The sequence below is a fragment of the Dysidea avara genome, chromosome 14, assembly GCF_963678975.1.
Source record: "Dysidea avara chromosome 14, odDysAvar1.4, whole genome shotgun sequence".
NCBI classification, from domain to species: Eukaryota; Metazoa; Porifera; class Demospongiae; order Dictyoceratida; family Dysideidae; genus Dysidea; species Dysidea avara.
Genome location: NC_089285.1, coordinates 12,307,028 through 12,332,547, shown reverse-complemented (window position 1 = coordinate 12,332,547; position 25,520 = coordinate 12,307,028). Strand labels below are relative to the sequence as shown.

The 25,520-nt window shown below is 38.0% G+C and overlaps 2 long non-coding RNA genes across 2 annotated transcripts in view; one reads left to right on the top strand and one right to left on the bottom strand.

Moving 5' to 3' along the window:
- LOC136244174 (uncharacterized) overlaps positions 1-4,316 on the top strand; it is a 36,613-nt gene extending 32,297 nt beyond the window's left edge. The window contains exons 3-4 of the long non-coding RNA XR_010695065.1: positions 4,079-4,111; positions 4,157-4,316. This is a non-coding gene — a long non-coding RNA (uncharacterized lncRNA). The remainder of the gene's footprint in view (positions 1-4,078; positions 4,112-4,156) is intronic.
- Positions 4,317-5,119: 803 nt separating this feature from the next.
- Positions 5,120-25,520, bottom strand: part of LOC136244172 (uncharacterized) — a 35,308-nt gene continuing 14,907 nt past the window's right edge. The window contains exons 2-4 of the long non-coding RNA XR_010695063.1: positions 8,531-8,659; positions 6,017-6,104; positions 5,120-5,438 (exon numbers count right to left, since the gene is read on the bottom strand). This is a non-coding gene — a long non-coding RNA (uncharacterized lncRNA). The remainder of the gene's footprint in view (positions 5,439-6,016; positions 6,105-8,530; positions 8,660-25,520) is intronic.

The following is a 25,520-nucleotide window of genomic DNA, read 5'->3' as shown; positions in this document are numbered from 1 at the left end:
GCTTCTAACATCACTGAATGGTATGAACCAACAGTGTATGAAACGAAATTGTCACTACCCACTATAATATTGATAGTTCTTGTACCATTTATGCAGTATGCTGATTGAGTAGTCAGCATATACACATCCCTTCGATCACATTGGAACACAGCTATCATTTCTCTGTGTCTGGCAACTGCCCTATTTCAAACTTTTTGCTACTTTTAAGGAAACTGTTTACAGTTCTGATGAACTGCACCAGTGGCTTATGTATCCCTTTGTGAATGGCTCAGCAAAATTAATGTTCAGGGCTACTGTTCATGAAGACCCAATGGCTCTTAGGTTCCAATAGCTGCATAACTACTGAGTGGCCAACTGAGTTTGTCAGTTGAAGCAGACTTCCCAGTATAAATGTCAAAGGACATATCCTCAGAATTTACAAATTCATTCAATTACGTATGCAGCAGTTTTTGAGCGGCAAGGTTTACATCCTTCACCTTTGTGAGTGATTCCATTGCAATTCATTTGCAAACTTTTCACGTAGCAGTTAAATTTCAACATAACAATTTACAATGATTGATGTAATAGTGTAATTATATATTTTGTTTCTTAGCATAATTTGTTTGTTCTGCTACATCCTTCACCTGGTGTGATAGCTGAATTAGTATATTCCACCTTCAGCCTTAATGAGTTAAATGTCAAAGGAGAGATTTTTTCCATATAGCTGTGTTGTATCATCATCCTCTATTTGACTTACACTAGTTCATTTGTTTTCTTTTTCGTTACATTACAGCACAACACACATCTTAAACGTTTGCATCATTCTTAGAGTAGCTGTTACTTGTATCACCTTGCTCCACTGTGTATCATGTGTTCTCTTTACTCTAGTGTTCATCAACAGAGTCATTCACACACAGAGTGATTTTGAGGGTGGCAACTATAGCCCACCACAGTCAATAGACTAACACTGTCACATGTGTCACTAACATAGTCCTGGGTATCAACTCTTGTAAAGGTCACTGAATTGTGTGACCTTGAGAGTTGATGTCTGGCCAGCTATGCTTTGAATCTTTGCATTGTATGACAATATGCTTGTAGGCTTTCTACTTGGGCATCAGATATTCCATCCCTGCCATCATCTCAATAAATCTCTTGTAATTTATTTCTCTGTAAAAATTTGTGTTTTGTCACGAGATAAAATATCTGGTAGCAACAGGTCTTGGGCTCTCTCCCCATCCAATAGCCATTTAGACATTTGAAAGTTTATTAGAATCAACGTCACTATCAGTCCGTGCCAAGCCACTATCAGTCCATCCTTTCTCACTTAGGTGTCAAATCACTTTCAGTCCAGTCTTTCTTACTTAGGTGTGCCAAGTCACTATCAGTCCGTGCCAAGTCACTATCAGTCCGTGCCAAGTCACTATCAGTCCATGCCAAGTCACTATCAGTCCGTGCCAAGTCACTATCAGTCCGTGCCAAGTCACTGTCAGTCCGTGCCAAGTCACTATCAGTCCAGCCTTTCTCACTTAGGTGTGCCAAGTCACTATCAGTCCGTGACAAGTCACTATCAGTCCAGCCTTTCTCACTTAGGTGTGCCAAGTCACTATCAGTCCGTGCCAAGTCACTATCAATCCAGTCTTTCTCACTTAGGTGTGCCAAGTCACTTTCAGTCCAGCCTTTCTCACTTAGGTGTGCCAAGTCACTATCAGTCCGTGCCAAGTCACTATCAGTCCAGCCTTTCTCACTTAGGTGTGCCAAGTCACTATCAATCCAGCCTTTCTCACTTAGGTGTGCCAAGTCACTATCAGTCCGTGCCAAGTCACTATCAGTCTGTGTCAAGTCACTATCAGTCCAGCCTTTCTCACTTAGGTGTGCCAAGTCACTATCAATCCAGCCTTTCTCACTTAGGTGTGCCAAGTCACTTTCAGTCCAGCCTTTCTCACTTAGGTGTGCCAGTCACTTTCAGTCCAGCCTTTCTCACTTAGGAGCCTCTTAACTATTGAGCCACGCTTATGATCTTTACATTAAATACAGACTAATGCAATACAAAGAAACTTCATTAATATGGTTACCTTTGAGGAAAAGCTCCTTAGCGATGAGGTGTTCTTATTATAAAAGGTCACAAAGTGTGTCTAAGCAATGTTTGGAATCATGGCCCCTATAATGAAGTGATATTACATATTAATAAAATCATGAAGCACACTTTTACGTGCTGCACAACAAGATGGTCTATTATAAAGGTGATTGCTAAGTAAGATGGGCTGTGTTAAACATTTAATAATAATAGTCAAGCTGCACGTAATGTATTTGTCAGAAACCCACTTTTCCACACTACAGTGGAACCTCAGTTATCGGAACCCCTTGGGACCAGGGGTAGTCCATAAGTCTGAAAAGTCCATATCTTTGAAACTGTGCATGAATAACCTTAAAGAAAAAAAAATGTAGAATATCAGTGTTTTCAACTACCCAATGGAAGTTTTAGGTTTCTATGTAGTACACCTTTATTATTCACTCTTGGTACCAGCCACTTGTCTCAGCTGTATGAATGTACTTAAAACCTGTTTACCATGAATAACCTGTTTACTGTGAATAACTTTTACTTGTGGTATATATCTAACTTTACATTTTATATCATTGGTTATGTCACTAATTTGAGTGATTTAATAATGATAAGGAACATTCAAAAGTTAGACGCAAGTGTACCTTGTGGTATGCTGGGGTTTAGATGCAATGAGCACATCGTCAATGTAGATGTAGCAAAAGTCCAGTTCACGTAATACTTGGTCCATGGAACATTGAAATGTCTGTGCAGCATTCCTCAGTCCAAAAGGCATTTGTGTAAATATTCACAAAGTCCAAATGTTGTTGTTATAGCTGTCTTTGGTATATCTGCTGGCTTCACTGGAATCTGATGGTAAGCATGTAACAGGTCTAGCTTTGAGAATATAGTACTACCATGAAGGGTTGCTGTAAAGTCCTGGATGTGAGGAATAGGGTATCAGTTCAGCACATCACACAGTTGAGAGCTATATAAAAGCCACAGGGTTGCCAGTGTCGCCAGGAGTTTTCTTAGGAGCTATATGAAGAAAAGAGGCCATTGACTCTTGGAAGGTTGGATGATTTCTTGATCCAGCATGTGTTTAAAAACTCCTGATGGGTGATATGTAGATGGTCAGGTGGAAGACGCCTGGCTCTTGCATATACTGGAGGACCAGTTGTGTTGATGTGGTGAGTAACATTGTGTTTCACTGGTTGGGGAGGTAGACAGAGCTTCATGACAGAAGGAAAGTCGACCAGTAAGGTATCAGATTCGGAACAGATGAGGGTCTCTGTATGGGAGGTGGGCAGCAATAAATTTGACCGACTTTATCATTTCAGTAAATTCTTTTTGTAAGGTCATCAATTCTTCTTGTAAGGTCTTCATACCCTTTGCCAAATTTGTGATGATGTCCTTCAATAGTTTGATCTCTTGGGATATTTGAGCAGTAGAATTTTCAGTCAAGTTTGGGGCTTGTACAACTACGCTCAGGAAATTGAAGCATCATCATATGTCCTTCTTATTGATGACCTCTTGGCTCTCCCTTTGGTGGTCTTTCAATCCTTGTACAGCGGTTAACCACTCGCTTTTGTTTTGGAAAAGGTTCCTGTCAGTCATTTTCATAGGTGATCCAAGACACTTGAACAAAAACACGAACATGGGTGAGGGACGAGATGTTATCCGTAATGCAGATATAGCCTACGGAATTAAAACATATTCTAAATGTAGCACATCGTACCAGAATGATATGCTGAGTGATTTTTTTTTGCATCTGGTAAGGCTCGTTATATATTGTATAGATACTGTCTATAGTGACTATCATGTCTATCTATATCGAGTATCCTGTCTATATATGCTGTCTATAAGGCCTTTATATATTTCAATCTGTACTATTGTGGCATCGGTGATTTTATTAACTGTGTTATTGTGATGAGCCATTTAGCAGCAAGAATCCTGTTGGTGGTTGTGGTTTTTAACTGTATACTATTCTAATAGAACAGTCAAGTGATGGTATGGCAGGTATTATTGTTTCCTTGTCTTATGCATGTGTGTCTATTCTAGGTGAGAGTTGATGTTTTAGCTGTCTGAGTGAAGGTAAGTAATTTAAACTCTGTGCTATATGTTGACTGTTACTTTTAGAAAGAGACAAGAAGTTCATTCGGGAGTGAAGGATATGGTTCAGCTCATGAATGATCCACACTCGGTATGAGAGTGAATTGTCATAGTTAATTATTTTGGTATTGTATGATCGAATATTTCTGTACTAATCTTTTGATGTGTGGTTGACAACATTGATGACCGGTTGGTGATTGTAATACATGGTTTGGGATTAATTAATTTGTTCTCCCAGTGCTCCTCAGGTACTCAAGAGTCTTAACTCTGGGCACACAGCTCTGGTTAGTCGGAGCTCACGTTTATGATGCTCATTATAATTATGGGAGTTTGCAAAAATAATTACTACAATATGCATTGTACAAACACTGACACCCAAAAACAACAGGAGGATCCAATTGCAGTCCCTTTTTGCTTATAGTAACAAAACATAGCAGCGACAGGTTGTAATTGTATGATTTTTATGCACAGGTAACCAGTTCAACTCCCACAGTGTACACATGATCAAATTTACGTAGTTTAGTGATGTGGACCACACGATCTTGCAATTGCTGTAAATGAGTAATTTGATCCATTCTCAAGTGAGGACCCCACACTGGCAATGTATAAGTTATTCTCGAAAAGATAAGTGATTCAGTTAACAATTTAAGGAGCAAGATTGCTATGGTCCACTGTTACACAATGTTCTATCTACATGAGCTTGTGACAATCAAAGTTGGGTGTTTAGGCCATGTTATGCCAGAAACAATAGCAAAGTTAAGTGAAATATGTTATCTACTGAAAAGCTCTGTCTGATACAACAAGCAGCCAACTTGCAATCTCCTTTCAGAAAGGATTTTCAATGCTAGATTGTCAACGTCAGGAGACATTGTTGTACTGTTGGATTAATATTTTTAAAATTTATGCGTTGTCAGGGTTCCTGGTGTTGTAACTTGGTACCCCCTGAGTCTCAGCCCCCTAACTTTTGTGATTTGTGTATATTTTGTTCTTATGACTGTATTATATCATGTGCTAAAAAAGATACACCACTTTGAGGAATGAGGAAACTTCCTTCAATTAATTTAAGAGCTTGGATAACACACAAACACACATTTAAGGATATGACAGAAATACAAGTAGAAATTCTTACAAAACACACATTTATACCAATGCAATTATATAAGTGAGCAATAATATTTAAGGAGTTTGTATTGTGTTAGTTCATATTTAATCTCCTATGCAAAACTGAAGTCCCTGTTGTCTGCTCTTATAATCTAGCCATGTCCACTGGCTGATTCCATGTGGGCGATCTGTTATTTGAGCTGTACGGCTGTTGAGAGGAAAACAGCGAGTAAGTAACACTATTTAGTTTCCACATATCATGTAAAACACATGCTATCCCAAAGTTTTTGGAAGCATACCCCCAGAAAGTCATCTATATTGAATGATGCACGCTTGTATGCATTGAATACTAAAATGTAACTTTCCATATATACAAATATTAATATTTTCTGTAGTGATTATGTTCACAGCTGTGGTATTGCAAAGGAAAGTCTAGGTATTGCCTGTATCAGGTTACATCACAAGTTACATTTACCACACAAAACTGGTTAGCAGATCATCCAGTACAACTTGTTTATCAGTTACCATAACAAGCCACATGCCCCACCAAAACAGGCCTATATAAACACTTGACACATACCCAACAAAATACCAAACTAATTGATGGTATCACTATAGAATGCACTCCTACGTTAACACAGTATATCTGTATTCCCTTAAACAGAAGCAAACATCAACAGAGGAACACGAGCAATGAGGCTACTACATATTTTATAATGGATATTGATAGGTAGTGTAACATGACAGTCAAGAAATACAACTACAGACAGTCAAGGTGAAGCTTACCAATTTACTTCTAGTTGGTGTGAGGGGAGTGATGCTTCCTGATCTGTAGCTAGTACCTGTGACACTACTGGACGAGTTGTTCTGTGCACTACCAAGAACAAAATGAGAACATTAAAACTAGCACACAGTGACACATACTAAGTGTGCATGTACACACACTACATTACACACGCACATCACACCAACAACACTATACATACATCACAATTAATACAGGCATTATATTATATGTATAGTTCCTACTTGTACAGCAAGGTCAACTCTCATACGGGAATATGATGTTAACTTCATATGTTCCAGCTTTAGCTTTGGGTCAAAACAAATTCCTTTAGACTTCGATGACAGTGTTGCCTGTTTGTTGTAAATCTGCCATAGTTGTTGCCATTCTATGTGTTTCCCATTAATCTGCACACACATATACATATTACACTGATTATACACCTATCAAAGTTTTGCCCCACCTACCCCTATGCGGGAAAACGAGAGGCATAACGAGGGGATTAGACAAAAATTTCAGCCCCAGGGGTGGGGGGTTTGATCTATGCTTGTAATAAATATTGAGAAATCTGATGGATGGTGGCCTCATAGGAGGGGGATTAGACCTCCAAATTTGCCCCAGGGTGGGGGAATTAGACTTAGAATTCAGTCAAATCCCCTCCTATGTCCCCTCCTTGCCCACATGGGGGTAGGTGGGGTAAAACTTTGATAAGTGCATTACATATATGCATCCTACAGGGGCGTGCCTAGGATTTTCAGGAGGGTTTCCATTGGAAAGTAGATCCAGCATATAGGGTCTGGGAGTGGAAAGCTTACAGAAGATTTAATTTTGCAGATTGTCAAATGCCAGCAGTCTGAGTGCTAAACACATGCAGTAAAAGCAAACTAGTGAAGGCCACTAGTGAGGTCAACCAACGCCCATCGGTAGCATATACATTCTTAGCTTTGTATGGAACTGGTAAACCTATGTTATGCATCTTAAAGAATTTTCTGTTGGAACTGTCTCCATCTGTACACATATAACCTTCAACCCATCTATTTTTAAGAGACGAACAGCTTCCCACACAATTGGATATAATGTATCTGCAGTAATGCCATCTGTACCAAAATGGGGGGTGGGGGGGTTACTGTTACAGGGACTTTTGTATGGCAGTGAAACAGGTATAGTATTAGTATATAAACTACAGAATCTATGTAAGTAATTGCAAACTATAGATTTCATGTACGAAATAAAACAAGGTTCAATTAGATAGCTTTGTTTATCACTAAATGTATAGCTATACATATACATGCAATGGTTTTCTTATAGTCTAATGCACTACTGCGAAGTTTACCTTGACCATATGTACAGTACTTCACATGTTATATAGGATAGCAAATTATGGTTGAATAGATATTTCCTGGTATGTACAGTATGTTTTCGTACCTTTAACACTTCTTAAATGAATTGAAGTATATGAGAGCATCATGATTGCATAAAACATCAAATGAGTTCACAACTGATGAGAGTCTAATAATGTAGTCGTTCATACTAAGTTATACTAGAAACGATGTTCTCGCTACACACAGAGTGCATTTTGGTCATGTCTACTATACCAGAATAGGTAAATTAGTGTAATTCTATATCATATGATAGAGAATTCATGCTCAGTTTGTCATTTTCTTTGTTTATTGTGCAATTAAACATTACTATTTTGTCAGTGTGGTTGAGTGGGCGGAACCTATCAAAGGGGGCGTGGTCTGCATTGGCCCAATATCCAGATTTGTTTGTAAGGTGATCTTCTACCTCTGTGCCAAATTTGATGCTTTTATCACTAAAACGCACAATTTTATAGCTAATCCACTTCACTAATTGCAAAGCACACTCCACCTAAACCATCTACCAACATAAAGACAGTTTGCTACCTACAAAGGAACCACACCAAACAGAAATTTGTCTTATAGTGCTTAAATTACTAGTTTTGGTACTGGAGAAATGAATAGGTGCTATAATACAAGGGATAATGTACTTCACAGACTACACTGGAAACAGCTTCACAACAATAATCAAAGCTCTTGTAATGTGGAGACACCATTATTAATCTACAGTTACTGATATAAAACTCTTCCTTACAAGTTACAAAGGTCACACAAGCATGCACTAATTCATTAGAACATTTTCCAAAACATGTGTACTTCTTGTAGATTAAACTTCTTTACTTTAGAAAGAGATAGGACAATAGCACACTACAGAGTTTCTGTTTCCAGACTTGAAGATGTGCATTACTTATATTGGACTGGGTATGCCCCTCCCTTTGCAGCTCATTAGTAGTAGTAAACTCTATTACTTACACCAGACTAAACTTAATTACAGTTAAGATCACCATGGATACATACCACACTTTACAGCCCCTATACAACTTCGATTCATTTGTCGCAAGTTACAAATAACACCTATTACTATATATGTCATATGAAACTATGTAACGTAAACATAACAACTATATCATCATTATCATCCCACGAGGAGGTTGTTACCTTCATTGCAGCTTGTCATGTAGTTACTTCTGGTCTGCCAGGTCTGTTGGCTCTGCAACTACTCAGATGTTAACAGCTCTGATATTTCCACCTTATCTTGTTACATTTTGCTGGAGTTCTCAGCTTGCTCTGTAGAGCATGAACACACATAATTTTGACTACCTGAGGCATTACAATCAATCAAAGAACAAATTAAGATTACTACACAAACACAAACATTAGTTACAGGAATGTGTTTACCATTATGATGGAATCACAGAGACAAATTGATATGAAGAATATCCCTTCATTGGCTCCTGAGAAAACATAAACCTTTCACTGCTCCTGTTGCCTTTTTTGATAAAAAATGTTGGACTTGGACAGGTAGGGGTGAATGACATGGCAAACACTACATATCACGCTTGATGTTTTCAAACAATTTTGTGGTCTAAACGAAAGAAAATTAACACTTTCTGAGCATACTCAACTAGAGTCTATATTGGAAGATGTTGTGTACACCTGTGGTGCTTCATTGGAGGATCTTGATCTTGGCAACCTGGTCACCATCATTCGTACTTCTCTATCATACGAAACCTTAAGAAACTTTGTGCCTGCGTGTATGGTTATGCATGCGCGTACTTTGTGAAACCCAGCAAATAAGAAATTCCACACATGATACTCTCAAAAAGTCGATAATTGCTTATTTACTGGTAGCTAATTTGGCTGTCTTGGTGCTAACACATGGTGGTCAACCAGTCGTTAGTTATGTCTTCTCGCTCCCAGAAGAAAAGCCATAAGGCCAAATCTCCAAGAGATAGGAAGCAACATCTGTTTCGTTTCGCCGCAAGGGAAAATTCTGGCCAAGGAGAGAAGCCAGCCAAAGGCTCCCAGTGGTACTTGGCCATTCAACGAATATCCAACTTCCCTGCTCATGCTGACAAAAACAAGGAATGCGTGTGCCAGTACCATCGATCTGTAAGTTGATATGATTGCTATACATGTGCCATTGTTATGTCACAGACACTATTAATAATGTCATGAACAAAATGCTGAGCTTTTCTTACCCTTGATTATGCAAAGGATGGGTGGACTCAGCCAACCTTACTTACACTTAATTACGTGCTACAAAAGTTAAGTGTAAATACATTTGTCGTGTTTACCACAGTTCATGGTTTACAGCTTGGTGCACTAGCTAGCTTTATTAACTGTTAAAATTTTATTTTTAACCACACTTTCCTTGCTATTCCCTTATAGGTCTCTTTTTTGTGGTCCTGTGTAGTCACATGTGATGGAGGACTTACCTGCAATTTAATTTTTTTCACGTTCTGTGTCATAAATTGTCAGTGATGGTTTTCATCATTGGTTAACCACATTTTTCACAAAGAAAGAAAGTGCAACAGATTTTGAACAAGAAGACCCTACGCAGTGTGGTGGACTACACTGATCACTATTACTTAGCCACAGAAGAGCTCCAGTGCAACAACAAACCCTGTATAAAAAACTTTTCTGGGCTGGGATGAGCGGTAAATTTTCACACCGTGCCTTCATGGCAGATTTTGATAGCTGCTTATTTCCACCTAGTGACAGAACAGACTAAACTCGTAGTAAAAGAAATATCAGGTATTTCTCTTTTGGGATCAAGAAAGCATGCATTGAGTCCAAATTATTCAAAATCAGTGCAAAAAAAGTAAATACAATACTTGAATACAAAGATTCAGCCACAGAAGAAAATGTAGAATTAAGTTTAAAACGAACGGTTTACTAAAGTACGGAACCAAATCATAGCATAGCAGCGTAAACCAGAAACTAACAAAGACATTAAAGCACTTGTTGAAAACATTTGACTATAAACTAAAAACTACATTATGGATACAGAGTCAACAGACCCATCAATTTATATAACATGCAAATGTGGAAAAAGAACACCTTAGGAATTAAAGACATGAGTGTATTGATATGCAACTGGGAAAAATATAAGGTCACATAAAAGTAGAAACACTTTAAAATTGTTTAATGCAGGTGAGGCTCTAAGGTCAAGTTAAAAGTATTGTTTAGCCCACCATGAAGATATTTGTAAAAGAGTCAGTCAGTGCATTAAGGCAAGACTTAATGGTCAGACCTGAAACAAAGTAATCTGCTCTGCAAAAGCTCCGTCAAATACTTCTACAAAATATTAAACACTTATAAACGACCACATGCAAAACATAATAACTAACTTGTTCAAATTGCTTGCACAGAAATTTCCATTTTGAAATAACTTGTGACACGACATGTTCATATTCCTCCTTGGTAGGATAACTAGTGATTAATGAGGGACATCCACCCTAAGTACAAAAGGTTGGGAAAAGCTTATATTTGAAGGAATTACTTTGACTAATATCCATTCCTCTTGAGGGAGTGGGTGCCAACACAGAAGAAATCTACAAGCAGTTTGAAGAAATAATGGAGTACACTGTTAACTTCACCACACTAGACTATAGCAGTGTGTGGTGGAGGCTGTTTTACTATCTCGGCAAATCTGAATGGGTAATTTGTGTGTGTGTGTGTGTGTGTGTGGGGGAGGGGACACCAATGAGTAATTTATCAAGTTTGCTTGCTAAGATTATTCCATTAATAACAAACTTGTATCAGTGTAGGAAGAACATTTTTGAGGGAGTTGAGAGATGCACAGTTTGGCATGTATAGTGTGAGATTCTACTGGTTAAGGATAAAATAACATGCACTGTGTACATCAGTTGCTGTAACACATTATGTGAAGCACCACAAAGCCCTAGAATTACAGTATCACTATAGTAACACTAATATATGCCGGTTGCAAACCCCTCAAAGGCCAACACATATAGTGTCTCTTCGAAAAGCTATCCGAAACAAGAATAGGCAGCTGAAGCATCTATGAACTAAGTTGCAACAAGTGTTGAAGGGGGATTCAATACCAGTATATGAAGAACTATCACAAAGTGATTTTCAGCATAAGGTTAGATGATTTCAGATGTATTTCCTGTGAACAACATTGCAATACTGTACTCAGATCATGTGGTCTTGTTCAATGTAGGTAGCAGCATAACGAGAATATGACAGGAGTTGAATGCTGGCTTCCAGCAAAACATACGACATCAGCAAGGAACCTGGGTTTATCCATGTTCTGTACCGCACGCATATATCGTACTGTACATGTATGGTACATACCATATGCGTATACCAGTGTGGTATGTACGTACGCGTATGGTACATACTGTGTGTGTATGGTATGGTAATCCATACCATATAGGTACAATATAACATTGGCAGTGGATGATGAACCGAAAGTCAGTTCAATAAGCCAGGCTCGTTATTAAACCGACAGTAAAACTTAAGACACAAAAGGGTCACCAAACGAAAAAAAACACACACACACACCCACAAAACATGGATGATAGCTATCTGGATCAGATCGGGTCAAGTGCTGGCGACACAAAATAATTAGTTTGATGATCTGGAAGTCTATTAACGTGTATAATGCTGTGTTGCTGTTATAGCCCCACACCTACTTCTTATTCTGGCTCTGTCGACCCTTTTTAGGCATCTGAAAGGGTCTGGTTTGTCTAGCATTAAGAACTTGTGCATGATTACACTGCGGCTCGCGTTAAAACAGCATATAATGCTGTGTTGCCACTACAGCCCCACGCCTACTTCTTACCATACACAAGAAAATGTAAGAAAAATTTGACAAATTCACACTTCAGCAGATTTGACGAATAAAATGTTGACGAAAATCAAGAAATTGTAGACAAAACCTGTACTTTTAAAGGCGTTTATAAACAATTGACAAATTTAAATTTGACGAATTCGTCAAATCCGTTAAATTTTTCTGACTTCAAAATTTCCTTGCGTACGTAGTCTGGCTTCGTCGACCCTCATAATTTGCAACAGGCTTCAGTAAAGTCATTTCTCTATTTTTACTGGTACTCAGTATTGTGATTTATGAGGCACTTCTCAATGGTAGTCAAACCTATCTATTACATGGGAATCTTGATATTGTGCATGGTTTTAACACCTGGAGATAGTATCACTACCTCCAACATTGGTGTTCTGATGGTAGATGGGGATGCAGTTGGCCACCACAATGAAGACAGAGTACACCATCACACCATCCGTGCTTGCCAAAGTGATAAGCATGCCTGTAGCTGGTACATGTAATGTGTGGGAGGGCCAAAGTATATCATGTTTCAGTAAATCCCCTAGTTACCTAAAAGCCACCTTAGAATTAGAGTTGCACCGATCAATTAAAGCATTGATAAGGTTCGATATGGTGACGTGTTCCTGGGGAAATGCGACAATCACAGTGTGTTGCTGTGAAAGTACTTTCAACTATCAATGAACGATGATTGAAAAAGCTTGACAATGTATATAACATTTACGTACTTTGTCTCCCACCAACAAATACCACACATTTGTTACAACCTTTAGATGTGGGTGTGTTTAAGAGTTTCAAAAAGAATATTTATAAGGCTTGTCATCATTTGTGTAAAGGGGGTAGAGTTGTAACTGATCAAGATATCACTGATCTGTTTGCAGAGGCATGACCTGTCTCTGTTAGCCCTCTTTGTCTCGTGAGTGGTTTTAAAAACTGTGGCATATATCCACTTAATCCAAGCGAGGTGGAAGATCAAATGCTTAAGTAGCTCCCCCACAACCTATTGCTCCAGCAGTTGATACTACATCAGACACATCTTCAGTACGTAGCAGCAGTGGAGTCTCCCAAGTTTCCCTGGTCACACAAGCAAGTGGTTCCATTGATTCTATATTTGAAACCCCTGTTACAATCACAAGAGAAAAGTTATCCTTCTAAGGCTAGAGAAAACTTGAGAAAGAAAAGCGAAAGAAAGAAAAAGAGAAGCAAAACAAGAAATTAGAAAAACAAAAGCAGCAAAAAGTAGCTGAGCAGACACTTTATCAAGAGTGTGCTCTATTAGGATTTTTTGCAAAAAAAAAAACATGGCCGATCTCTACTACAAACCCACTATCGTGATTCATGATTATACCACATGTTATACAGTACCACCCAAATGCAATGTCACAAGCACTAATTGCACACACGATTAAAAATGCGCTCATAAGGGGCCGTTTTGTTTGCAAATTTTTCTTCAGGATAAGGCAGCCATTTCATTACTCACAAACGAAATAACTGCCATGCCCCTTCATTAGCAAGTTTTTAACCATGCACGGTTAGTGCTTGCAGTGTTGTGTCTGGGTGGCACCGTACACTTGATATAGGAACTTAATTTCAGACACTTGATGTATACTGAAACTTTGCTTAATTAACAACTCTAGTAGAACATTTACCATTTTTCTTTGCTTTTTAGAAACTCTAATGGTCTAACTAATTCAGTCACTGATATGGCACAATCCACATTGAGATCTTCATCTATGGCATTATTACAATCTCCTCCAGTTGACTGAAGTTAATAATGTTTACCAGTTACAGAAAACAGCACTGTTAAGGACTGCCATGATGCTAAGGAAACACCTTGAGCTCTAAAGTTCCAGTTGAACTAGAGTGACAATATATTTAATTGTATGTATTCTGTAAAGTGTACGTATGGTGCTTGTTAAGAATTTTTGTCTTTGTCTTTGACCAACCGTTAATTTAAGGCTTGCTACAGCCTCCTGAGGCTACCCTGCATGTTTGACTTGAAGATATGAAAAACACTGCTGCCTCAGAGTAACGCTGCCTACAACAGTTGTTTATGGAAGAACTTGTTGACAAAAAAAACAATACAGTTTTTAAGAATGCAACAGCTGCTTTGAACTCATCCTGAAGAAGTAAGGATACTATCATCAAAAGGTAAAATGTTAGAATTTAACTTTCAACAGTTTGAACCACCTCCACAATAATGATGATTCAGTATTTGGATTAGGGAGTCCACACTGTCGTTTAATTGTCATTCTTTAATGCTAATGGCTTCAAGGGAGTAGCTGTGTTGACAAATTAGCTGGTACATAATTGTTGGTTATGAGTATCACAATTGGCATGCTGTAATATCATCATTTATCTATTATCTCACTAGCTTTTATTGCTTAGATACCTACTTCACAAATATACTAGTTTATTTATGCAAGGGATCGACTACATAGTCAGTGATCTTTTGACACGGTCTTTATATGGATTTAAGTAAATCGACAAGTTAAGTATGAATTAGTGGTTACTATACAGTTTAACAATTATAGTCCATTACACAATGTTCAAGGAGAAACACTGATTGTTCTTGCTGTTAACACACTTATCAATATTAAGCCCTACTACCCCCTCCCGGGTAATGTGTGGGACATTTGACCTACTTTTGACTCGAATGTGTGTCCCATAGGTGGAGAATTTGAGCTTGATTGTTTACCCTTACAACTGCGCAAATATAGTACTTTCGGACAGTTGCCAGTAGTAGGTTCACTGGTCGAGGTGTTTTCCAGTTGAGGTTAAGAGTCCTCATTGGAAGTCAAGGTGCATGCTCAGTAACCACGTAAAAGGCTAAACTATAGTTTTTGGTTGATAATGTAAAGTTTTTTGTTTTTACTCATGCTGTGTGTTTTTAATAATACAAAAAGACTGTTAGTTATGATTGGTAAAAACACCAGAACTGTTACTTTTTCTAGTGGTTTGGTCTCGGGATTGATCGAAGTTGATATGCTATCCGAAAAGCCTGTGATGAATGCAGAACAGGAGTTTCTCTTAAATGTGTAGTGTGAGGAAGGGGACAACCAATTTGTTGATTTACTAGATGGAGAGGTACTGATGGATAAACCAGTGGTCTAGCTGAGGTAAAGGAGAAAATGACAATACTGATACAAGTGAGGTAGGTTTCTAGAAAGTACTTGTATTTTTGTATGGTGTGTTATAATTGACTGTTCTACGTATACTGACTGTGGCACAACATAAATTATTAAGCTTGTTACTGATGGTCAGAGCAGAGCAAACCAAACAGTGGAGAGGTATACTGTAGGACAGATGAAGTTGCCAAAAACATACCAAAAGTTTTAGAACTGTAAACTGATCCTTATGCTAGCTATGTTGTAAAATACCTATGTATTATGTTTTATGAATTATTTTATCACACATGCCACTTCTCTGTATAGACATGCATACAAGCTTATGCATATACACACCATACAGCTATGTTGTTAAGAAGGCATTGTTGTCCACTGATGATATGGCGATATGCATCTCCAGGTAATGCTCAATAACCGGAGGTGAGTAGAAAAGAAAGCAGCTGCAACTCCAAGCTAAGAATTTGGCTTCAAAATCAGTTGATAAAACTGAATATTATTGTGGATTATAAAACAGTATGTTGAAGAAACAGAAACACAAGAGCTGTGAATTGAATGTGCCATGTGTGACATATGGTACTGTGCTGCATGTGACAATGTAACTGTCAGAGTCTTACATTTGTTCTACATGTCGTTTGTAAATTATATGCTTGCTTGTAACTTGACTTTTGATATTCTTCTCAGCTATATGCATTAAATAGTTATATATGCTTGTCTGGTTACATCACATGTAAAAATATGTTCAACTGTAACAGATAAACTGTAACATAATACTACCCTGTTCCAGGTGGTAGCCTCCTGTGAATCAAGTAGTTAAATTGTCGATGCTTACTTTCACATAAGCATGAGTAAAACAATAGTATTAGGGGGAGTCTTACTTGGACACTGGATATACGCCCTTCCCTTAGTAAAGTTTATGGCATACATATTGGTCTGAAGCAAGATATTGGATGCAGCACTGCAGAGTTAGCCCACGTAACCACATTGAGACTTCTAGGGTTTTTCATTTTCTACAAACAATGGTGCATCCAGACTTCATAATTATGTTACTAAACTTCACAACAGCATTTACAGCCTCTGCAAGTTTAACGAGTACACAGAATATTTCATGAAAGTGACATTCTCTCTGTGACATTCTCTCTACTTACGTTTGTATGCTGTAAAGCATAGTTAGCTAGACATCAACTCTCAAGGAGTGACCTTTACAAGAGTTGATACCCAGGACTATGTTAGTGACACATGTGACAGTGTTAGTCTATTGACTGTGGTGGGCTACTTGTCACCCTCAAAATCGCTCTGTGTGTGAATGACTGTGATGGTGAACACTAGGACCATAAACATTCCTCTAGAACTGTATGACGCTTCTATAATAGGAATAACAATTGAGGTGAAAAAAATATGATCATATATCATTAAGTTACAACACCAACTGTTTGCGAACGTGGTCTCAATTCTGTTACAGCATTTCTAGATCACTTAAAAGCGGCATCTGACGACAATGATATTTAAAAGGAATATCAGTATATAGTGTAGCTACTACCGGTACAGAAGTAATTAGAGTTCACAGATTACAAATGACCTTTAATCACCAAACACAACTAATCACCAAACTCAAATTGGAACAAAGTCCTGAAGTAGCAATGGCAGCATATACACTCATTTTAGTGCAGTACAACTGCTCTACTAGAGTGTTTCGATTGGAAGGATCTAGCAATGTTGCAAAGAAGCCCCCTGATGGAAAATGTGAAGTTGCTGAGAATAGTTAGACACTAAAATCTACAGATTACATGCACTTAGTCATTACTGTAGATGCTGCATCGTAAAATCAAGCTATAATTTAGTAAATACAAAATTGTAGCATAGCTAGCCGGACATCAACTCTCAAGGTCACACAACAAGAGATAATACCCAGGACTATGTTAGTGACACATGTGACAGTTGACAGGTGGACTAGTTGTCACCCTCAAAATCAATCTGTGTGAGTGACTCTGATGGTGAACGCTAGGGTCACTTGCTGGCTGTGGACAGTAGTGTAAACCATCCTCGCTGGCAACCTCCTAGGTCAGTAGATGGTGAGCACAGAATACTGCCTAGAAATTGAGGGGATCATTGAGACTAATAATTATCTAATTTAAGCTGCAAGCAGCAATAAACAAATATCTCCATGATGATTATTAATCAGGTGTTTGCAATATAATCATAAACTTATAAGTGCCCCTGGAAAAAAATGCTAGAGAACACTGAGACTCGAATGAAAGGAGGATGGAAGGTGCTACTGTTGAATGCTCCTGTGAAAGTCAAGAAGACAGATGTAGACGAAGGCATAGGGAACTGTACAGACATAGACGCAACAAAGAAAGTTTACAACTGAAATGAGCAAGAGTAGCCAAACAGAGAGAATACTATAGACAGAGAAGAACTAATCTGAACAACATGATAGTTTATTACTACAAAGAAGAGAAAGGCATTATAAACAGTTTCAAGAACACCTTCATGAAGATGTGCAACACAATGTAAGTACTTCATCTGAACCACTGCATAACAACCAATTGCTTGTATCAGCAAATCATGTGATAATGCTCCTCTCAACAGATGAGACCACTTTAATGCAATCCAATTCAACGTCAGGTGATTACCCTAATCCATCAGCAGGTAATTTCCTTGTCCGTCACCAACACTCTTGAATCCTTTGTCACCAAACATTCTGTAGCCATCAATACGTAAAATGTTGATGAACTTTAACTTTAATTTTCTGGACCTAAAACAGACACAAGAAGTCTCCACTCCCTCATCACCCCTACACCTCAGTGACCGTCCAATGGGTACAGAATTTTTTTTTTAAATCATTCAACCATACTGTTTTACTAGAGGTGGTAGTGATGTAGGGGACGCATATAGTCATGTGACTAATCAGAATCTTCCCGAACTATTAACTTTACTCTAATCAATGCTGCTGCCGTGTGTTTGGCTATGATTTGTTGCAACTATTATTGTGAATAAAGAATAATATCATCATAAATTTCAACACTCTATTGGAATTTTAGTGCAGTATGACTGCTCTATTAGAGTGTTTTGATTGGAAGGATCCAGCAATGTTGCAAAGAAGCCCCCTGATGGAAAATATGTGAAGTTGCTGAAAATAGTTAGCCACTAAAATCTACAGATTACATGCACCTAATCATTACCGTAGATGCTGCATCGTAAAATCAAGCTATAATTTAGTAAATACGCATAGCTGGCCAGACATCAACTCTCAAGGTCACACAATTCAGTGACCTTTACAAGAGTTGATACCCAGGACTATGTTAGTGACACATGTGACAGTGTTAGTCTATTGACTGTGGTGAGCTAGTTGTCACCCTCAAAATCACTCTGTGCGTGAATGACTCTGATGGTGAACACTAGGACCACAATCACTTGCTGAGTGTGGACAATGTGTATAAAGTAAAAGGAATGTTGGTGGTGAAGAATTTAATCAAACCATGCATATATTGCATCAGTATATTATGTATCACATCATACACAATACAGCTAGAGTATTGTCATACCTGATACTACATACATGTCCATGCACTTCCAACAAATGTGACCTGCTGAGCAAAAACCAGCCGTTTTCTATTTTGAAATAAAAACGTATTGAAATAAACTGGGTAAAAATATGCGTGCTACGTAAAAATAAAAATAAAAACTTGTGCATGCTTTAATTGCACTGGTATGCACTAAAACAAAGCTCAAATCAATAAAACTTATACTCCATCAAAATTTACCTTCTTCGGAGTAAGAAAACCTTTGTTTCATGTCTGTACAACATAAGACACGTGAGTAATGAGTGCTTATTTAAATTGCAGCAGAAATAAAGTTTACCATCGTCATTTCATTGTTGGAATGACCTACTTCTTTGTCTGTACAGAGGAAAAACACCAATTTGCCAGTTCATGGTGAAGACTGAACCAAACCCCATCTTTGTAGCTTGTTTCAGTAGCGCGAGTTATGATCGATTAAATAATGTCTGCAATTTATTTGCTGGATTGTTGCTGTCTATTCCTGTTCCAACTGTCTAGTGTTAGAGCTATAACCAAAAGACTATTTATCACAATAGGCTGAAACTTTGGCTGCCCACTCCTTTATTACTATAGATAACAGAGAAGATGAATCCAAGGAATGTGTGAAACCGACTAGTTTTGCTCAGCTACATGTACAAAGAGTTGTGTGCCCAGCTCAACCTATAATTGGTGGGCATGGCCTTTGTAAATGAATTATGTTCGAAAACTGCATGTAAAGGGAAATGTAAGGCTGTAATGGATGTTTCTTAGTTATAAGAGTCGTTTTAAAAGCTATGCTTTAGTATAAAGGCAAAGCGCTTCAGTTTAAAAGGTGTGTGTGGACGTTACATGTCAAAGCGTTTAAAAGAACACTCAGCTGTAGTTGTTAAGAAAGAGTTTTGGCTAAGGAAGGCTTTTAACTTCTTTTAAAACATTTACTAAATAAAACACTAGTATGAAAACAGTATTTCATGCGTTGCCATGTGTTCCTTAGTGATGAGTCCCTATCCATGTGACTTAATCGTAATGTCATATTTACTAATTAATTAATTAATTAAACAATTAATTTTACTGTACTATTAAACCAGTGGTAGCTTTTTAGATAGTGTAATAACACACACAAGCGCTTGGTTTTTAGATAAGAAAACACATCAACTTATTAAGAGCAAAAGTTTACTGAATAAACTTAAAATAGGAAAAAAATTCAGGACTTTAAATATTTCAAATTTAAATTACCCAAAATATATCAGTACATAGTACTAGTGTACAAAAGACAGATTTTCCCAGACCAGGTCACAATTATTAATCAACTTCAGTATAACATATTTGATAACAAACAAGTATTTGGACCATGTTGCTTATTTAAGTGTTCGGATGGTAGTACAATCCAAAGTCCAAGGCAAAGCCAAGGACATGGGTAATAACTAAGATGTTATAACAAGGACAGAAAAGCTCTGCTGATTTTTAGCGATGAATATGTTGAACAGGATCCTTCACTCTCTCCCAGAACTGATGATGAGATATCAGGTATCACAACTGAGGGGAAAAAGGAAGATTATGATATCAATGAATTGAAATACCAGCATTTTGCCAATACCATCCTCACCACTGCTTCTAGTTTCGCACAACATATCAATCAGTACAGTGATGGATTTCTTGAGAAAATACAGAAACTGTCCAGATACAGTGTAGCATATACTGGTAGTGGATATTGTGGTTTTTATAAATTAATAATACATTTAATCACCCAATGGAGTTTGTGGAAAAAATTTCATTAAGCCGACTTCTTCCACCATCAGCAGCGTCTTATGTCAATTTTTCCTTAGATTACTTTTTCAAAAAACTTAAACAGAAATGATTATAACAATTTTCTGTAATATTGTACTTCATTAACAATTTCATTACTTCACTAACAATTTGTACTATTCATTACACCAGACCTGTACACACAGTGTAAATGCCTTGTCCACTTAGCTTATGGTAACTGTGTAGGTACCTACTGATGTTACAGCTGGGTGGGCTGCTTCCCCAGTTAACATCAGGTCACCATTTAACTGTTGGGTAGACTGGAGCAATGTGACATACACTATACACACAGGTAGTGGCCACAACGGCAAGGTTCGGTCAATGCGGAGATGAAATAAAGTGTTGCCAGGTACACAGATATTGTAGTTAACTGTTTACACGATATGTTTTTGCTTGCCATCAGAAGACTTCCATGGTAAAAACAAAATTGAATTGTGGGAGTCAGATGTCCTTCTTCGGCTCCTCATCAAGCACTTTTCGGCTACTAAGACACCAAGAAGCTGTTGTACCGTGGCATCCTTTAACGGTACCGATAAAGGCGAGCGTAAAGTTATCGTGTACACAGTTATTTGTGGCAGTTTTTCATTACAGTGCGACTCAATTAGAACGACATGGCTATGAAACGGTCATTACTGCAGCCTCACAGGACACTTCGCCGACAGAAAGCCAGAGCAAGCTAGTTAAGTTGCCAGGTGATACGTGTAGTCACTGTATGAAACGCTGCATGTCGAAAGGTAAATCAAGTGATGCTATTCAATGTGAAAGATGGGTACACGCTAGTTGTGAGGGAATACCTAAAGAAAAGTACAAGCTATTTAACCAAGTAGTAGGAGAAATCCCTAATCTAGTATATTGTTGCAAGTACAATCAGTGCTACTCACATCTAAATCAGTTCACCTCTGTTGCCAACCATGACTCTCCTGTTAATATTTCTCAGGACCTGAAAGTGATTAGTGACCAGTATGGAGTTTTAAAGACTACAGTGTCAAAACTTGGGTCCCAAATTGAAGAACTAAGCCAGAACAACCTGTCTCTCAAAAAGAAGTTTAACGATTTGCTCTCTAGTCAAAAGCAACCTCAGGCAACAGAAAACGTTTCCAGCTCACAAGAACTATCCACAGCAACAACTATTGCAGAAGAATTAGCTGAACGAGAAAGAAAGAAAGAAAAACAACATAATCATTTACAACTTTCCAGAAGACACAGCAGAAAGAGAGAAACCAGTCAACCACAATCAGTAATATCAGGAGTGCCACAGGGTTCTGTCCTGGGACCACTACTCTTTTTGTGTTACATTAATGATATCCCAACAGTAGTTAAATCTAAGATCAAGTTATATGCTGATGATACTTCATTATACAGGAATATTAATTCAGAGGAAGACATTACTATTTTACAACAATATCTAAATTCATTATCTCAGTGGGCCAAGAAATGGCAAATGAACTTTAATCCAAGTAAATGCAAGTGTTTAAGAATATCAAACAAGTCTAACTTACTTAACCTTACATATCACATAGACTGTACTAATATCAAACAAGTTGAATACGCTAAATACCTCAGAGTCACCATAGACCAAAAACTGAACTGGCACGAACACATCAACAACGTTGTCAAGAAGGGAAATTCTGTGCTTGGTTTTTTGCAACGAAACTTAACAAACTGTCCAATTGCTGTAAAAACATCATGCTATCAAACTTATTTACGACCAGTTTTAGAGTATGCATCAGTGGTATGGTTACCACATTACCAGACAGACATCGATAGACTAGAAATGGTGCAAAGACGATCAGCAAGATTTGTTTTAAATAAGAAAGACAGATACGCTAGCGTGACTAAAATGATGGAATCTTTGGGATGGCCTAGTTTGCAAAGCAGAAGAACAAATGCAAAACTGATAATGTTTTACAAAATAATTAACGATATTGTTGATGTTGACATTGATGACAATATACTAGTACCAGTAACATGTCACTATACACGTGGTCACCTCATGCAGCCATACACAAGAGTGGATGCATACAAATATTCATATATGCCATCATCGATTAAACTTTGGAATACCTTGCCAGGAGATGTTACCAAACAAAACTCAGTGGAAAATTTTCAAGCCAACTTGCACACACACACACTTGTAATTAACTAATGTTAATATATATCCACACACAATCATAATTATGATTCAGATATGTACGATTATACTCCACTTATGGAGGTATGTACATCAAATCTATATTATTATTATGGTGAATAAAGCCATGGCCAGAATAGGTATCACATAGGTATGGCCTTACCACTAGCCTAGTAGCCTATAGTAACATAGCAAGCTTCTTTTCTGGAGTCGACAGCTACAAAATGTTGTTCTCTATTGGAAACTACTGACAGTTTCAAATAAGATAATGTGATAACTGGAAATTAAATCTATATCAGGCCTACTTGATGACGAGTGGAATAGTGCTTGCAGGGCTAACGCTAGATTCTAGTCTTGTGTGGCCAGACCTGTTCCCTCCTTTAGAATACAATCTATATGTACACGCACACATACACACCTCACCAGTGCTCCTTCCTTGCAGAATCTAACAATGAACCTTGTAACTACACCTGCTAGCAAAGCTCTCACTAGTGATCAGAAGTTTAATGTAGTCCTCTTTGGTGTTAATGAAAATTCTAATGGTACACCAAGAGCCTCTAGCACTACGAAGGACATGGAAGTATGCACTGAGATATCACAACATACCAATGATGATATTAATTTCCATTCAATTAGAGACTGTTTTCATTTAGGAAAGTATAATCCCACTAGACCCAGACCACGTCCTATACTTGTTAAACTGGCATGGGCTTTCAATGCTGACACAGTGCTATATAACAGATCCAAAGCCCCCAATAGAATTTGGATCAAACCTGACATGAATCCTGAGCAGAGGAAAACAGAAGCAGCACTTTTGTCAGAACGATGGAGGTTGATTAGTTCAGGAGTTGATTGAAGAGATATCAAAACAAAACTTCTTGTCAAGAGTAAAAAGCATGGAGAAGTTTTCAATCTAAAGTTTGTCTCTACCACACCAATGGATACTAATGTGTTACCTGCCAACAATGATACACCTGCAGGTGTTCAATCATCTACTACCAAATATTGTATATACAAACGCCAAACCAGTTTTAAGAAGACTCCTATAATTCTCCTTTTCCCCTCCACTGTAAAGTTATGGAGCCCCCTAAATCAGTTTTTGTAATAATTATGTTTAATGTCTGTGCATTACAATCTCTTTTGATTTCTGCACAGTAATAAAATATTATAATTATTATGTTGAATCTGAAGTGTTTTCTGATTAAATGATTGAGAAGTTTAATGAGAAGTATAGAGAAGGGTATGATCTTTATGACCCACTATAAGAACAATAGCTGGAAGCAAACCATCTTCAATGTAACAATTCAGGTTCCATATTAGAACAATTTCCTGATGCTCATGTTCTTAGTCCGATTGCGGAACCAGAGCCAACCACTTCTCCAGTTGAAAATGATAACATCCAAAATCCTCAGAACACATCATCAGCATCTGGTGTGAGTGATTCAACAGTCATCATCAACCTACAAAAGAAGTGTTCCACTGACTTCAACGACCATACCTGGTCCTGTTGGTTTGTCTCCATCTATCAGAGCTTATGATAACGTCCGGACACCGGTCAAAATCCGGTCAAATTGCATAGATGTCTGACCATAATGCAATTTGTCCGGACACAGTGTCCCATCAAAGCATAAAGAAGGAGCCTAAGGGCTGAGCTGGCATGCTATCAATAATAACAGTCACTTGGTTGCCAGGAGATAGTATACATTCTTACAACCCAAGGGAGTGACCATAAATGTACCATTTGCCAACCCTCTGGTGTACTTTAACCACATAACAGCTGCAGTAAGGTATGTGATGTCTTACCACTATAATGTTCATTTGCTATGCTACAGTAAACATGTTGGGCATTCATCTCATTCATGTCCAGTCAATTTTGGCAATTGTCCGGCCGATTTTGGTTTGTCAGGCCGATTTTGGTTGGTCAGGACATTGTGGCAGGACAACAGAGAATTCTTATCATAAGCTCTGATCTATGAATGTACCCCTAACTTTTAGTTAATATCTGTTTTAGGCTGTTACTAGTAACATATTTTGCAGGGGTCTTCCTCTTCTTTTTTCCAGTAGTAGACACATTTGTCGCCGCAGACACAGTACCTGTAGTTGCACTTGTAATAACCTTTTAAAAGCAGAAAAAAGCTCTCATTAACCTGTACTGCTGCCTGAGTTGGGTTTGTATGACCATAGATATACAGACAAGTACCCGGGATTGAAATCATCTCACGCGAGTCCATTAACTTCAATACAAACACGTTCGCTGGATCATTGTTACCCCCTTCGAAAAAGGAGGGATAGTGAAATACGTCATTCACTATACGTTTCTGTTATATGTCAATATGTGAGAGTGTTTGTTTAGTTGTTGGTAAGCCTTCCTCGCAAAAGGGGGAAGTTAATTAGCAGTAGGGCCTGGTTTGTAGGTGTCTCTCGATGCGGCTAGCCGATGTGTAGCCCCCAATTTTGTGCAGTGAATGCATCTGCATACATGCTTTACTAAGTGATTTATCTGGTGGTGGATACCTATAACGTGCTTTAGACTGCTGTATACGCAACAAAATCCTAAACAGGGGTGGTAACATAGGTTATTTCACTTTGAGAATAGCCAAATATAGCAAATACGCATGCGTACGCACAATACGCGAAATTGCAAGAAGTGTTAGATTCCCTGTGAGGTAAGTGTCCCTAACATGAGACAGGTTGTATTATGGGACACTTTGATAACTTGAGCTATTATTGCTTG